Source organism: Diceros bicornis, chromosome 36 (genome assembly GCF_020826845.1).
Source record: "Diceros bicornis minor isolate mBicDic1 chromosome 36, mDicBic1.mat.cur, whole genome shotgun sequence".
NCBI classification, from domain to species: domain Eukaryota; kingdom Metazoa; phylum Chordata; class Mammalia; order Perissodactyla; family Rhinocerotidae; genus Diceros; species Diceros bicornis.
The window spans coordinates 14,277,604-14,295,018 of record NC_080775.1 but is presented as its reverse complement, the minus strand read 5'-3'; the positions used below and the strand labels follow the sequence as shown (position 1 = coordinate 14,295,018).

General features: G+C 41.0%; 1 protein-coding gene across 3 annotated transcripts in view; it reads right to left on the bottom strand.

Annotated features, from left to right (window-relative positions):
- The window catches only part of PRPF18 (pre-mRNA processing factor 18), a 91,367-nt gene that overhangs the window by 73,313 nt on the left and 639 nt on the right, over nt 1-17,415 (bottom strand). The gene's annotated exons all lie outside the window — the stretch shown is intronic.

Here is a 17,415-nt window from a genome sequence, read left to right as displayed (position 1 = left end):
CAAATGTCTGTCATTATGGTATTTTTGTTACAGTAGCCCAAACAGGCTAAAACAGAGTCTTTTCATTGTTTCTCTTTTGCTAAGATTCTCCATCTGTTCACTCAATATGACTATATTTTCCTGTAAGTCCTTTGAACATATTTTATAATAGCTGCTTTAAAGTGCTTGTCTGCTAAGTATCACCTAAGGTTTGGTTTCCATTGACCGTTTTTTTCTTCTTGCATTTGAGTCACATTTCCCTGTTTCTTTACATGTTTAGTCATTTTTATTGTATACTAGACATTATGAATGATACACTGGAGAAACTCTGGATTTTGTTATATTGCTCAGAAGAGTGTGATTTCTGTTCTATCAGGGAATTAACTTGGCTGCACTCAAACTCCTAAGTCTATCTCCTCCTCTGTTTTGGGCTACAGCAGAAATTTCTACTCAATTCTTTCAGTTTCTAGTTGTCACTTTTCCACTGGGCTCTTTGTGGTCTTCCCCACTAACGCATATTTCAGTGGTCAGATAAGAATTTGAGCAGGGTTTATATGCAGATTTGGGGGCTCACCACCAATATGGCTCCTTCCCTTCTAGGTCCCCCTGCCCCAGCTTCCCAGCTGCTCTCCCAGTCCTGAACTCTGTACACTGACACCACCATCCAGTAAGCCTGCAGCTTCACTGGTGAGCAACTCTGGGCAAAAACTGCAAACTCAAAAATCACATTGGTGTAGTTCCAATCTTTTAAGTGTGACTCCTCTCCAATTTCTGCCTGCTTTTAGTCTCTGTCTTAGTGTCTTCAAGTAGTTAATTTTTAATATTTTCATCTAAACTTTATCACTGTTATTTGTAGGAAAGTGAGTCCAACCAAGCTATATCACCATTACCAGAAGTCAAATTTCCCAGTATTACTATTTTGCTCCATACTGGAATCACGTCACCTTCCCCATCCCACTTTTCTTTGTTGGTAGAACAGGAATTGTGTTCAAATGTCCATCCTCCTCCCACATCTCTGGGGGTAAATCCCGATTCATCTATGTCAGTGTTGTAATTCATTTCCCTTGCATCAGTGATATGTTTAGGAAGGGTCATATATCAGTCAGGAAACCAGAAGATACTCTCTGCAGTCTAGATATAAAGGGTTTTAATAGAGGGAATTGGTGGCTTAACCAGAAAAAAAGGCCTAAGGGAGCAATGGTCAGAGAAATCACCACTGACCTTCTCAACTTGAAGCACTCAAGCAGCTTGTTCTCAAAATGCACCTTGAAGTTTCTAGGAGTATCACATCTTCTCACAATTCTGGCTGCTACTGACTAGAGAATAATGATCTCGCCATCACTTGGGCACAAGGGTGCCTCTCACTGACATGCTCTAGCCTGGCCATAGGACAAAGGGGATTCTGGTAAATGTAGCTCCTGGCTTCTCCTCCTCAAAGCAAAGGAGACCTCAGAAGAGGAAGTGGTGATGCCAAGTCAATAACAGATAATCCCACACAGGGTATGTGACCCAAATTAGCAGAAGGCACAGGAGGGGAAGGGAGCTGGGGAGCTTCTGGAAAAGATTTATTTGCTGATAAACAAAATTAAGACTCACAAGAAGAATAGTCCCTCTTCTTCTTCCACTGGATTTTTGTTTTTTTTTCATATCACTCTTGGAACCAAAGCATTGATCCTGTGAGGAACCAGCTGAGATGGAGGCAAACACAGTTTCTGAAGCCAGTCCAATCTGGACTTCTTGTTATGTGAGAATAAGTGTTATTGTTTAAGTCATTTTCAATTGGTTTTTCTGCTACTTATATCAGACACAGCACATTATTTAGATCATGGAGATAAACCCTAGAAGAAACCATTTAAAGGGGTGAAAGTGGGAGCCTTTAGGGAGCAAGACCAGGGTAATGAGATGTGGTAGGGGGCACATTCGTTTTTATTCTATGCCTTGTGCTATTTTACATTGTAAAGAAAATATATGCACTACTTGGATAAAAAATTAAACTAGAAAAGAGACCATCTCTCCATCTCCACATCATGCTTTTCTTGATTTACTCTCCTCTACAGTACAAAAGGAAATGCAGCTAAGTGTACCAGTTCTTCCTTGCTCTTATTTTAGGTGATCATCAATTCTAGCTGCCTACTGAAGAACTTCCTAAGTGAACCCTATTCTCATCCCCCTTGATCTACTATCTGTCACCAAACTAATCATCCCAAAGAGAAAATACGATCATATCCCTCTCCTGCTTAAAATCCCTGATTGGACTCACATTGTCTCTATAGGATAAAATCCAAATTCCATAACATGGCATCCAGGACTCTTCATGATCTGCCCCCTGACACTCTCTCATGTATATATTCCAGCTATTCTGAAAATCTTGGTTTTCTTCAGATACTCCATGGTCTCTCAGACCTCCATGCCTTCACACACACTGTTTCTTTGGTTTGGAGTGTCCTTCCTAACTAATCCCTTTTCAGCTACCTCTTCTGTGAAGATTTCTTACTCCCCCAGTCCTTCTATAGACTCTTTGTCCACATATGTTGTGGATACCTATAACCACCATCAGCAAAAATTATACTACAGGTCCAAAATCACTAACTGGAACCGTCTGAAATCCAGAAAATCTCTGAAAACTAGGATATTTTTTGGGAACTCATTTGATGGCAAAACCTGAATTAAACTATTTATATTATAATCTCAATTTATTCCACTTTGTATGAATAGTCATTCATTTTGCTGCAGAAATATTAATGAGTTTCATTACAGAGTGAAGCCCCAGACCCTCACTGGTAGTGTTATATGAGATGCAGCATGCACATCTGTGGCCCATTCCAAAAGTGGCTACAGCAACATTTTTCATCCCACAAGTTCTTCTAGAACTTTTACTACTTACCAAGAGGTGAGGTCTATTTCCTCTCCCCCTTGAAACTGGGAGTGATTTTATGAATGAAAGCAGTGGAAGTGACACTGTTTGACTTCCAAGGCTAGGTCATACATCAAAGGTCTATGGCTTCTGTCTATTTTCCTTTCTCTCTCAAATGCTTGCCCTTGGAACCCAGCCGCCATGTTGTGAGGAAGCCCAGCCACATGGTGAGGCACATGTAGGTGTTCTGGCCCACCAACCCCAGCCAAGGTCTCAACCACCAGCCAGCATCAACCACCAACCAGCATCAACTGCCAGACATGGGAGAGAGTGGTGCCTTCAGATGAGCCTGCTCTCAGCCTTCAAGTGCCCCAATTGTAGGCTGAGTGGAGCAAAGACAAGGTGATGCCACCAAGCCCCGCCCAAAATGCAGATTCACGAGAAAAACAAATGTTTTGTTGTTTTGAGGCACAAAGTTTTGGGGTAATTGTTCTGCAGCCATAGTAACTAGAATCCCATCATATTACCTGGCTAAAATGTGAAATATTCTGAATTCTGAAACCTAGCGAAGGTTTCAGATAAGATCTGTATACTAAAATTATACATTTATGTATCTGTTTTTCAATGGAATTAGAAGTTCTTTGAGAACAATAACTTTTTTTTTTTTGAGAAAGATTAGCTCTGAGCTAACATCTGTGGCCAATCCTCCTCTTTTTATTGAGGCAGATTGGCCCTGGGATAACATCCATGCCCATCTTCCTCTACTTTATATGTGGGACACCTGCCACAGCATGGCTTGATAAGCGGTGCATAGGTCCACACCCGGGATCTGAACCCACGAACCCCAGGCCACTGAGGCAGAGCCTGTGAACTTAACTACTACGCCACCAGGCTGGCCCAAAGAACTAAGCTTTTTTATCTTAGTATTCTCAGAGCCAGTGTCTAAGACTAGATCGGTCCTCAAGGCATGTCTATTAAATTAATGTTAAATGAACGGATGAATAAACAAATGTATAAACACAGTTTCAAAGAAACAGTTATTTTGAAATAGCTTTTGGGAGACTATACTTTTATTCAACTCAATCCATTGCTCAAAAATAATTTAGAATACCTTATTTTATAATTAAGTTTATGAGCGATACAGAAAATTTCATTAATTTTCCTATCTTGTTTTTATCCAAAAGTATAATCTTTTATATACTTTATCCATCAAAGTACGTTCCAAATTATCCTTGGCTGTTTCCAAAAGTCAAATATATCTTTAAGGATGAAGATTTTACATTAGTGAGGATAATTAAAATAATATGACATAAACTCTGAAGGTTTGCAAAACAGGAGATCCCAATGTTTTTGAACAAGGCAATGTTCAAATGCAATGCAAAGCAATGATGCACAGATGCAAAGATTTCAGCATCCACGTTGACAACTTTGGAAGAAAAAAGACCCGTTGATTTGGAGTTCTACTTTGCATGACAAAGAAGTTCTACTTGGCACGACAAAAATATGTTTATCTATCTCATGGTCACACATCAGGTCACACATATATTTAACTATACGAGGGAAAAGGGAGGAAAGGAGGCAAAGAGAAACTCCATAATATCATAAAGACATGAATAGATAACATCAATTTATTTTTTAATGTTCCTGTTGGGAATAACTGTTTTAGCTCTTCCCAGGGAATGTTATAATGATGGAATAAATGAGGCACTGTTTTTGCAGTTTGGCTGCCCAACATTTGTCTGATCAGAATTTAATGGATCCTTACTGCCCTGCTTTTTCTCCTTCCTCACTTTGTGTAAACAGCATAAAGCTAGGTCATATGTGGGTATATCTCAGGATAGTTCACATTCAGAGGAAACCACTATGACAGCTAAAAAGTCATTAAATAAATATAAATATTAACCGCAGCCTCTCAAAAAAAAATGCCAAAAGGGGGACAAGTCTTACAACCCACAGCACAACTTCTTGAAAATCTTTTTCTTTCTCCTCTCTGATATCTCACGGAGCCTGGCAGGAGCACAGCCTCCAGGCCCCCTTCTCTTTCTTCACATTCCTCCAAAATCCCCTTCTCTCCCTCTCTTGGAGCCTCCCCTTCCACACACACACATAGCCTTGTTCTTTTTCTGCCCTACCTCTCTCATCTTCTGAATGTGTTCTTTTCTCATCTTGCTGCCCTTCTGAGATCAGTCGAACTGGCCTTGGCTGCATTTAACTCCCGCCCTCTCCCATCAACCTGGTCCCGAGCAATCCTGGGACCAGGCGAAGAGAGGATTCTCCTTTTCAAGGTGAGGAGGAGGAGAAGCTGTGAACCCTCAAACATTAATTTTTTCTTGTCATACAAACATCTTACAAGCAGAATTACATTCCACTAAACAGCAGTAGTATAATGGGTAACCTTGACTAGATAAGCTGTTAGGACTTCAATGAAAAGTACCACATGGCCTGGCTATAGACTAGATGAACAGTCAGGGACCACACTGTCACTGGTATACGTTGCTGCAGCTCTGCTGGGGTCTGGATAAACTGGTATTGATAAGTGGATGGGTAAACAGTGCCAGGAAGAGTCATCCCATCCCTGGGACTACCTCATTCCTGGGGCCCCCCTCCTTTCACCTGATACCTCAGCACCACTTTTCTAGGCCTAGAAGGCAGTTTAAAGCCCCAGAAATTGCTAAGGATCTGGCAATGAAAGTCAAGCATCCCCTCCTATACCCCCACCCCCTCTCCCTCTCTTCGGACTCTGAACCCCGGGTGAAGTTCTGGGGATCGAAGGGTGGGGAAGCTGCAGAAGCAGAAAGTCACATTTATGATGGGGTGGCCAAATAAAATACAAGACACACAGTTAAATCTGAATTTCACATAAAGAAAGAATAATTTCTTAGTATAAGTATGTCTCAAATATTGCATGGGATATGCTTATACTTAAAAAATATCATTCATTCTTTACATGAAATTCAAATTTAACTGGGTGTTCCTGTTTGATTTTTTTTCTCCCTACATCTGGTAACCCTAATTTATGACAATTAGTGAGAGGAATATCACTAATGTCAGGAGTGAATACCTTGGGCTTAAAAATGGGAATTCTTAGGTATATACTGCTTCTTTAGTTGCCCAGAAAAAATGTATTTAAACATCAGAATATCAAAAAAGCAGTCTCCAAAAACAGCAGTATCAGGCAGAGGCAGCCTGGAGCATTAAGATGCTTAAGTAGCTGGAAATGTTTTATTGGTGTACTACAGACAGAGACCAAGTCAGCTTGTCCTTAAGGAGTATACAGTGTCATAGCCATATGAAAATTTATTTGTCAGCACAACTTGTATAAATGAGTTCAAAGTCTCTTCTCAGTTCCTGGAAAGGGAGCTGGGAATTTCAAAGCAAAGTGCTTATAGGAATGTTTAAAAATCTGAAGGAAGTCTGCACTGCCAAATTGAGAAAACATAGATCAAAGATACTACAATGAAATGTAACTATGCAGACCTGGAAAACTTAAAAGAGGCCAAAGCCCATGATTTTTTTTCTTGAAAAACACTAGATTGAGGGAAAAAAATGAAATTTTGAAGTAATAAATTTAGTCTAATCTGGCTAATTCTCACTCTTTTATCCTCAATCTTGATCATTTTCGTTAAAAAAAGGTATCTCACCTGAATTCCTCAGAGACTGAAACTATTGCAGTGTCATTTCATAGGACTAAATCGTTATTCTAAAAGCAAATATGGAATACAACTACATTTAATTTGTAATTATGAACTATTCAATTCAATTAGTAAAAATTATTAGAATTGTATAAATGTATCTATATAGATAATTACTAATAATCAAATCATGAAACCAGAAGAATCACCAAATCACCTAGGTTCCATAGTAGATATCCAACTTATTTGTTTTGCTTTGCTGTTTTTAAAAACTACATTACCCCCATAAGATACAGATCTCATCACAGCATTCTTGAGCAAAGGTTCAACTACAAAGGATTCTGCAGATGAAGCGAGAGACCCTTTGGTCACTGAGTGAGGATGGAGTAGGCCATGTGCTAGCTAGCTCAGGGGGCAGCAGTAGCCACAGTGCGTGACGAGTGCTGAATAGCTTGCTGCGCCCACAACTATTCCCTGGTGCCTGAGTAGTGTGGGGACTCTGGGGGGAGTTTGGGTCAATGATGAGATTCATCCAGTACAAGCAGAGCTTCCCTGAGAACAGAGCAGAGAGACAGGGAGAGGCCTCTAGAGTGTGGAAGAGAAGTGGAACAGGACCAGGTTAGAGCGAAGGCACAGGAAGTTAAAGACAAGAGACCGTCCTGCTTACGTCGCCTCTAAAGATGTCCAAAAATTATTTTGCATCTTCAACTCGATTTGAAAGGAATGCTGTTCTGCAGAAATATGACTTCAGAGTTGTGTCAGTTAATTTTATGTGTCAAATGGCTAAAAAGGAATATGAAAACTCTGTACAATGTGCTGATGGGAAAAGGGTCTAACTAGGAGTAATGGGGCAAAATTTAAATACGACAAATTGAAATGGAAGTTTCAGAAAAACTATCAGGTAGTGAAGATTTGCCTAACCGGAATAGGCCTAACTGGTTGAGCCGTGGGGTGCCCAGATTAAACATTACTTCTGGGTGTGTCTGTGAGGGTGTTTCCGAATGAGATTAGCGGTTGAATAAGCGGACTCAGCAAAGCAGGCTGCCCTCTCCATGTGGGTGGGCACCATTCAATCTGTTGAGAGCATGCGTAGAACAAAAAGGCAGAGGAAGGAGGAATTCGTCCCTTTTGCTTCCTACCTGCCAGCCTGAGAGGGGACATCAGTCTTCTCCTGCCCTTGCAGTGGGATGTATACCCTCAGCTCCTCTGGTTCTCAGGCCTTTGGCCTCTAACAGGAATTACACCATGGGCGTTCCTGAATCTCCAGCTTGCAGATGCAGATCATAGGACTTTTCAGCCTCTGCACCCATGTGAGCCAATTCCTCAAATAAATCTCTTTATCTGTGTCTATACATTTCCCATTGGTTCTGTTTCTCTGGAGAATCCTAATACAAGAGTAAACACAAGTCCACTAAACATCACAGAGGGAAATAAACCCATACTCACCCAACCTGGTGACCTCCTCCCCCACATCCCCTCTCCCCACCCCCTAAACACTCACCTATCCAAATTTCATTTCCCATTTTGCGTTTAGTGTTTTAGAAGTGACGGCTCATGTAAAGAGCAGCTCTTTCTCATTTTAGCAGCTCACCAAACTGTACACTCATTGAAGGCAGGAGTAGTCTCTCAGAGATCTGTATTTCCTACAGGGCCTAAAACCTACTGGTAAGTGCTTTGCACATAGGTAGGAGTTTCAGTGAATTAATGAATGCAATGTCCAAATTGCTAACATTTAAAAACACTCATTAGTACTGTATTATTAATCTCAAAAAGAAAACAAAAGTGTATCACTGAGAATCCATCCTGTCTTTAAAGTTCTCACCCAGACTCCTTCAGAATGAGACTCAAGTACAAAGTCAGGAATGCGTACAACAGACAGCAGTCTCCCGAGCTGCTTTGGCATCCTTTACAGCATTAAATTAGCCGTAAGAAAATGAATGAAAGTCCTGTCAGCATGTTATACACATTGGGGAAAAGAACAAATGAAATCATATTGACAAAATACGTCTCTCGTTTCTATGGAATTGTTTGTTTGATCTTTATTCCAAACCTTCTTTGACATGATTAACCAAAGATTGAAAACTGAAGATGTGAGACACACAAAAGCCCATTAGATTATGTAGTCCTCTTGTTAGACCACATGTATAATTATGAGTTCCCTATGGAAATATTTTCTAGAACTTTGTCTGATTCATTTCCAGTAGACTTCCTCTAAATGTTTTAAAGTCTTTTTCTGAGGAGCTTATTCCAGTTAGGCAAATCTTCAATATCTGACAGTTTTTCTGAAACTTCCATTTCAATTTGTCTTATTTAAATTTCGCCCATTACTCCTAGTTAGACCCTTTTCCCGTCACCACATTGTAGAGAGTTTTCATATTCCTTTTTAGGCATAATTTAACCATGCTTCACACATTAACTTGAGTAGACAGTATATGGTATAAATTACAGAAAACAGCGATGTGTGAAGACATTCTGTGGTGAATAAATTAAAGTATTAATTTCAGACATATCAAACTAACACTTTTTAAATTTGTGGTTCCTATAATTTTAAGACTTGTTTCTAAAGTATTTGGAATGGGGGAATTAAATGGAAGAGATTTGTCTAAAACTTTACTTTTATTTCATAGGTTGGAGATCAGCCATTCCCATGAATATTTAAAGGGGGAAGAATTTTTAAAAAGAATTTAACACAGAGGTCCTACTCAGATTTAAGGAGATGTTGCCATTCAGACATACAGGTGAAAAAGATTGGGCTTAGCAACTCACCAGATAGAATTATCACCAACCTGGCAGTTAAGAGACAATTAAGACTACTGCCCATTGGGAGAGGACTTCATCACCTACTGAGTACATGTATGTGCAACTTGGTACAATGAATCTGAATTGACTGAAGAAGCAAACATGTTTATATTATGAAGGAAAGATTAAAAAAAGGAGAACCTAACTCAAATGTTCCCAAAATCTCTACGTGGAAAGGAAAATTTTCCCAGCATAGGCTCTCCTCGGATCCTGGGGTTTCTGGTTTCCACAACTGATATGGAATTGCAGAATATATATGGAACTCACACCAAAAGACACACACACACACACACACACACACAAACGAGAGAAAGAATCAAGTTTATCCTCGGTCCTAGTTTTATTTTTCTCCATAGTATTTATCGCTTATACCCTATTTGTATTGATTTTGTCTATTGTCTGTCTCCCCCCGCCCTCATCTAGAATCTAAGCTTCCTGAGGACAGAAATTTTGTTTTGTCTTGTCTTTTTCACTTCTATATCCCCGCAGGGCCTAGAATACTGTCTGACCCATAGTAGGTAGTTAATAAATATTGGTTGAAGGAATTCACTTATTGGGCACTGATTTCTCTATTTAAGGAATCAAACAGAAAAATATCACGCATACTTCTCTGCTAAAAAGAGCTAGACCAGGGGGCCGTCCCGGTGGTGCAAGCAGTTAAGTGCACGTGCTCCGCTTCGGCGGCCCGGAGTTCGCAGGTTCAGATACCGGGTGCGCACCGATGCACCGCTTGGTAAGCCATGCTGTGGCAGCATCCCATATAAAGTAGAGGAAGATGGGCACGGATATTAGCTCAGGGCCAGTCTTCCTCAAGAAAAAAGGGGAGGATTGGCATCGGATGTTAGCTCAAGGCTAGTCCTCCTCACCAAAAAAAAAAAAGAGCTAGACCAAAAAAAATTGTTATACTATAGGAAGAAGTTCTTTAAATTCTTAAAGGTAGGCTTTGAGATAGTATTATACTATACTATGCTATACCAATATACTTAAAATACAAACTAGGAAGCAACTCAAATCTGACCACCTAATTAAAGGTGCTAAAGAGGCTGCTCCATGAGGGCAGAGGCAGTGTCTCATTTTTCCCTCGATATCAGCTCATGACGTGGGCCTGGTATGAGGTAATAAATAAGAGCCAACTGGAATAGCTGACCTAGACTGCGCTAGTTCTTGGTCTAACCACTTATATGCATTAAATTCATTTACTTTTTACAATAATTCTATGTGTGGGGTGGTAAAATTATTATCCCGTTTCCAGATGAAAACATAAGGCATGAGAGAATAAATAACTGCCAGTTATCAATGTATTGTCTCTCAGCTCCAAACCCACCCTTCTTTGCCTCGCTTTGTGAGCTGGAGCTGGCGGCATGTTAGGCTACGTCAACAGAGGGCACCAGAGGGACACGGCAAGGCTGCAGCCCCAGGAAGACCCTCCCTTACAGGTCTGGTCCTGGTCCTCCACGGTTGTCATTCAGAGTGAGAGCCCAGAGGCCAGCTTGGAGGAGTCCCAGCTGCACCTCGGGCCACACTCTTCTCACTGGTAGCTGCTTCTGCAGACCAGCTCTGGCCCTACCTTCTGGAAAGTCCTTCCCCACCAGCAGGCTGCACGTTCCTGAGGTAGCCACAGCTTCTCTGAAGAGGACTGACTCCCAGCCTTGTTCTTAGTTCCTTTACTGTCCCCTCCACTCAGTCAAGAGGTACTGGCTGCACCTTCTGTACCCCTTTAGACGCCTTTTACCCCTTTTAGCAGCTAACCCCCTTCTACTAGTTAACAATTCTTTATATTAAACTGTCCCTGGATATAGTGCTGAGAGGAGGCTATATTATATCAGGCCCCAAATTGCCAAAGATTGTACCACCAGGAAGCAATCAAGCCAGGCTTCAAACCCAGGGGGTCTGATCCCAGAGGACACACTCCAAACTACGGTGCTACACTGTCTCAAACGTTTGGGATAAAATCCAGGCTAACTTCCCCTATGGCCTGGATACCTCTAATGCCACAGGAAGTATTTTCTTGCCTAGGAGTTTCACTCAGTGGCAAAAATGAGCATTGTGATAGATGGGCAAGGTCCTCAGTTCCATCTTCTCAAGTATGGCACCACACGACCCTAAATTTTAATATTTCAAATCACTTTCACACACAATATTTCACCTGCAAACGACTTTGTAGAGTTGATAAGGCATATGTTATTATTCCTATAGACAAAGGAACAGAGGCCCATGGATATTAAAATTTTGCGTGGGTAGTTGCACTCAAGTCTCCCAACTCCCAGCCAGAACTCTATCTATAACACCATTGTCTTGCCTTGAGGTTTAGTTACTCTGTAGTCAATTTGACTGGGAGACTGAAAATAGATCCCCAAAAGATCCACATCCTAATCCTTGGAGCCTGGGAATATGACCTTATATGGAAAAGGGATCTTTGCAGATGTGATTCAATTAAGGATCTTGAGATGCGGAGATTATCCTGGATAATTGGGGTGGGCTGTAAATGCCATCATAAGAGCCCTTATAAGAGAGGGGCAGAGGGAGACTTCACACACACAGGAGGTGTTATGAAGACAGAGGCAGAGATTGGAGTGATGTGGCCACAAGCCAAGGAATGTCTGCAGCCTCCAGAAGCTGGAAGAGGCAAGGCACAGAAAGAAGCAAGGAACAGATTCTGCTCTGGAGCCTCTGGAGGCAGCGCAGCCCTGCTGACACCTTGACTTTGGCCCAGTGATGCTGATTTCCAACTTCTGGCCTGCAGAACTGTGAAAGAATGAATTTCTATTGTTTTAAGCCACCAAATTTGTGATAATTTGTTACAGCAGCCTCGGGAAACTAACATACTGAAAAATTCAAGTTTAGAAGAAAAGTTTATGCAGATAGAAAATAATTTCTTAACATGACATAAAAAGATTTATAAACTCAGCTCCATTAAAATTAAGAACTTTAACAACATTGAGAATGAAAACACAAGGTACAGATTGGGAGGGGCCATTTGCAAAACAAATGTCCTACAAAGGACTCATTTCCAGAATATAGAGAGAACTCCTTCAAATTAATAAAAAAGACCAACGACTGAGAAATTTAAAAATGGGCAAAAGACTTGAACAGGCCCGTCAAAAAGAGGATCTCCAAATGACCAACAATCATACAAAAATGTACTTAATGCCATTGGTCAATTGGGGAATGCAAATTAAAATCCCAATGAGACAATGATATACCACTACACCCCTGATAATACCAAGTGTTGGTGAAGATATGGAATACCTAGAACCCTCATACACTGCTAGTAGGAGTATAAATTGGTACAACTACTTAGGAAAACTATTTGACAGTATCTACTAAAGCTAAACATATGTATACACTATAATTCAGCAATTCTAGTCATGAATATACACACAGGATAAAGCATGCTTATGTCCACCAAAAGCCATGAACTAAAATGTACAAGAATATCCATCAACAGCAGAATGGATAAAAAATTATGGTCAATTTCTATAATGAAATAATATACAGCAATGAAAAAGAATGAACTACTACTATACCCAACAACATGAATGAATCTTGTAGACATAATGTTGAGCAAAAGAAGCCTGACACAAAAGAGTACACACTGTATGATTCCATTTACATGAAGTGATATAGTGATAGAGGCAAAACCAAGCTATGGTGATAGAGGCTAGAACTGTGGTTTCCTTGGGGGGCTATCTGCTGGGAGGGACCACAGGGAAGCCTGCTGGTGGGCTGGAAATGCTCTGTATCTTAATCTGGAGGGAGGAGGGTTACATGGATGTCTACACAAGTAAAAGAAATTGAGGTGTAAACTTAAGATTGTGTTCTTTACCGTATAAGTTAGATCTTAAAAAAGAACATTAAAAACTTATTTTAAAGAAACAACAGAAAGGTAGTAAGGTTAATGTATCATATTTAAGATAGTCAGGAAACCAGTGTGCCATTCAAGTTTCACTAAAAAAGGGTCTTAGCAAAACTGATTTTCCTCATTTGCAAAACTGGAATATTAATCCTCACATAGCAGTTAAGAGAATTAGATAATGTATAAATATCCCTGCGATCCTATAAGAGAAGACTCATTTAAATATAAGGCAATATTATTTGTGGAACACTCCAAGATCACATTTTCACTTAAGTAATCTCTTATAAATACCACCTCCTTTGCTTTAAATTACAATTGCTAAAACCCATAAAGTAAATGAAAGTGGAAACTTGAGTTAGGCCAGCAACAAATTGATAAATTGGAGCTAAAGTCGGGCTGCCTATTCTCTCCATGACCCTTCTGACCGGCGATTGTTGTAAAATTGAGAACTTAATATTTATACTTACTAAATCTTCTTGAAGGATTCCAGAATCTACTCAGTGACAGGATTTTCAATTCCAGAAACTCCAATCAAAGATTTATGAACAGCTCCAAGCCCAATAATACCATCCTGCTTATCTCCTTCTTTTTGAGGGTTATTAATAAAACAATTAAAGAATCATCAGGTTGCAGGCATATCTATGTATATAACATGATTCAAACTATATAGTTCCTCTAAATCTGAGCTGTCTGATATGGTAGCCACTAGCCACTTATGGCTATCGAGCACTTGAAACTTGGCTAATCTGAATTGATTTGTCCTCTAAGTGTAAAACACACACCATTTTCAAAACTTCACACACAAAAAAGAATGTAAAATAGCTCATTAATATTTTTATATTGATTACATGTCAAAATGATAATATTTTTAATATAGTACTGGGTTAAATAAGATATATACGACTAAAATGAATTTAACCTGTTTCTTTTTACTTTCTTTAAATGTAGCTAATAAAAACTTTAAATTCCATACATGGCTTGCATTATATTTATATGGGACAGCAGGGCTCTAAACGAAGATGGAAATGTCCATAACGTTATTCTTCTCAGAACAGTTTTCAGAAAGAGAGTTTTAAGAATTAGGGTTATAAACACACAGATAAGGAAAATAGATTAGTGGTTACCAGAGGACAAGGTGGTGGGGGGAGGGTGAAAGGGGTAAAGGGGCACATGTGTATGGTGATGGATAAAAACTGGGCCATTGGTGGTGAACACGATGCAGTCTATACAGAAACTGAAATATAGTGATGTACACCTGAAATTTACACAATGTTGTAAGCCAATATGACTCCAATAAAATAATTTAAAAAAAAAATGCATTAGTGTTAAACATTTTCTGGCCAAATTACCTTTGTCAAAGATTAAAATCTATGTTTAATCTGTATAATCAACTGAATTTTAGAATGGTCATATGACGTTCGGGGTACATGAAGTCACAGAATACTTGACGGGTTTCCCTTGAGTTTTTTTTTTTTTTTTTTTTGCTGAGGAAGGCCGGCTCTGAGCTAACATCTATTGCCGATCCTTCTCCTTTTTTTTTCCCCCCAAAGCCCCAGTAGATAGTTGTATGTCATAGTTGCACATCCTTCTAGTTGCTGTATGTGGGATGCGGCCTCAGCACGGCCGGAGAAGCGGTGCGTCAGTGCGCACCCGGGATCCGAACCCGGGCCACCAGTAGCGGAGCGCTCCCACTTAAGGGCTAAGCCATGGAGCTGGACCCTCCCCTGAGTTTTGATACTATGTAAACCTGCAGTTCTAAAACCTTCAGCGGCTTTCAACTATAGAGGCAGAGAAATGACCTTAGCAGATCTCCCAGAGGACTTTCCAGGACACAACACAAAAGCTGCATTCAATTAACCAAAAACAATACTGCTGTGACTGAATCGTGTCCCCTCAAAACTCAGGTTGATGCCCCAACCCCCAATGTGATGGCCATTAGAGGTGGGGACTTCGGGAGGTACTTAGGGTTAGATGAGGTCATGAGGATGGGGCACTGATGATGGGATTAGTGTCCTCATAAGAAAAGGAATAGACCAGAGCTCTCTTTTTCTCCATCATGTGAGGACACTGTCAGAAGCCAGCCAGGAACTGACCCTGTCAGACCTTTACCTGGCACTTCTAGCCTTCAGAACTAAGAGAAAATAAATTTCTATTGTGTAAACCACCTGGTCTATTGTATTTTGTTATGGCAGTTCAAGCAACTAATACTGATACTTACCACTTAAAGCAATCTCTTTTTTATTAAATATCATAATTAATCTTTACTTAATGCTGATTATGAGAATACACATTTTTGTTATATAAAGGCATGGTGATTTGCACAATGTGGAGAATAAATAAATATTTGTTGATTTTCTCTATGTTAATAGGACAGCCCTGACCTATGCCCTCTGTGGACCAATTCGCTCATAGACCATCTTTGCTGCGCCAGGACAAAGGGTCAAGGAAAATAATTATTATTTAAAAACATTATTACTTTCAAATATTTTCTTCTTAACTATATCAAAAATATTTTCTTCAGTAAATGGAATTCATATTCCCACTTGAACTGAAAATGCTAAGTTGTTAATATCTCCCCTAGGGATCTGCTTCTTGGTATGGCACCTTCAACGATTTCAGCATAGTTTAAGCATAATAAAATCTCATTTTATGCTCCAAGGTATGAACGATGCTAAATGTTCCTCAATTGGTATAGTACTAGCCTTGTGGCTTTTGGAATAACATTTTAAAAGGCATTACAAAATGAAAAAAAGGGTCCCAGCCCCGGGAACAAAATATTAAGCTTTGCTTTTTTAAAAACATTCAAAACATCTTCGGGTTTTTAACTGCTTGGTTTTAAAGAAAGAAAGAGGAAAAATAATGGAAGAAAACCAAACAGGGTAGTGATTTAATCCCTGTTATCACGTTAATCCCTTCTGCCACCTTTTAGAGTGCCAAGGGGTCTAAGAGCACCAAGAAATCTATACAAAATTTTGTTTGTTCTATACGTATTTTACGGGAATAGGGTCCAGAGCTTTGAACATAATCTTTGACCAAAAAGATTTAAGAAACCCTTGTTTAAGGGTCTGCATTAGCGAAATGAATGAACAGTTCTCCCTCCAACCTGGCCAGGTATACCCAGCCTCCTCACTTTCTGCAGCCCACCTAAGACCTCAGGATGCATACCAGGCCCTGCTTCCACTATTTGGTGGTTACCTGGTTCCTTGATTTTGTTTCTGGGTGTGTGTACGTTTATGCTAGTTGCCTCCAACTTCCCTCTTCCTCTGTACCTCCCTGTTAAATAAGAGTGGACCCTGAGTGGCTGTCTCATTTGAGTGACACGCACTGTGTAACATCACATTTATCAACATACCCTTTTCCCTTAATCCTCTCACTCTTTTGGGGCCACCTGAATTTGCCACAGTGCTGGACGGGCTGTCCGTATTTTGGTCTAGAGATGATCAGTCTGGCGGCGGTTGTTTTAAGCAGATCACACTCCTGTACTGCCCTGCCTAGGTGGTGTCAAATTCTCTTCCATTCCACACTCTCAAGATGTTGTGAGAAAGAAATGGTGTGCTCTTAGCTCCCTAGAAAAGAATATTATATAAAACTAATAAAGCCTTCCTGTTTATGCCAATTATTTTGGCATTACTACATCAAGTGGCAGAGTCCCCTGCACCTGCCTTATTTTTTCCGTAAAAGTCAGCAGAGCGATCAAGCACCCTCTGACGTCGCACCCCTCACCCTTTGCACCCTCTCCAAGCCCCACATTCCAAGTTCTCTCCTTGAATATAACTCCGGATCTTCCTACAACCCTCCTCGTGTTTGGGTATAGCAGCTCACTCTTCTGTACTCTTCTCACCAGGAAATTCTAACATCCCTTCGTTTCCTTGCAGAGCGCAGATGGGTAAGCTGTATTTTTTTTCCCCTAAAACTTGCCTAAAACCAGTGAGTCCGGCCCGTCGACACCCCGAATCTTAAGGCAAGGAGTGGGCTGGCCAGGAGAGTCCCCGACACCCAGGACTATTTATAACAAGATCGGCCCCAGGAAGCGGCGGGGAGACGCAGGCGAGCTCAGGGCCGAGAGCCGGGCCCCCCGGGAAGCAGCGCCCCGAGTCCCCGGCCCCCGCGGCGCCAGCGGCAGGACCCCCGCGCCGGGCAGGGCCCGGGGTCCCCAGGGGGCAGGGCGGCCGGCCGGGCCGAGGGCGCTGCGCCGCGGCCTCCGGCTCGTCCTCGGGGCGCCGCGCGGCCAGGCCGGTGGGTGGCGGCGGCCCGGGCCCCCGGGGACGGCGGCGGCCGCGCTCCGCCAGCAGGTG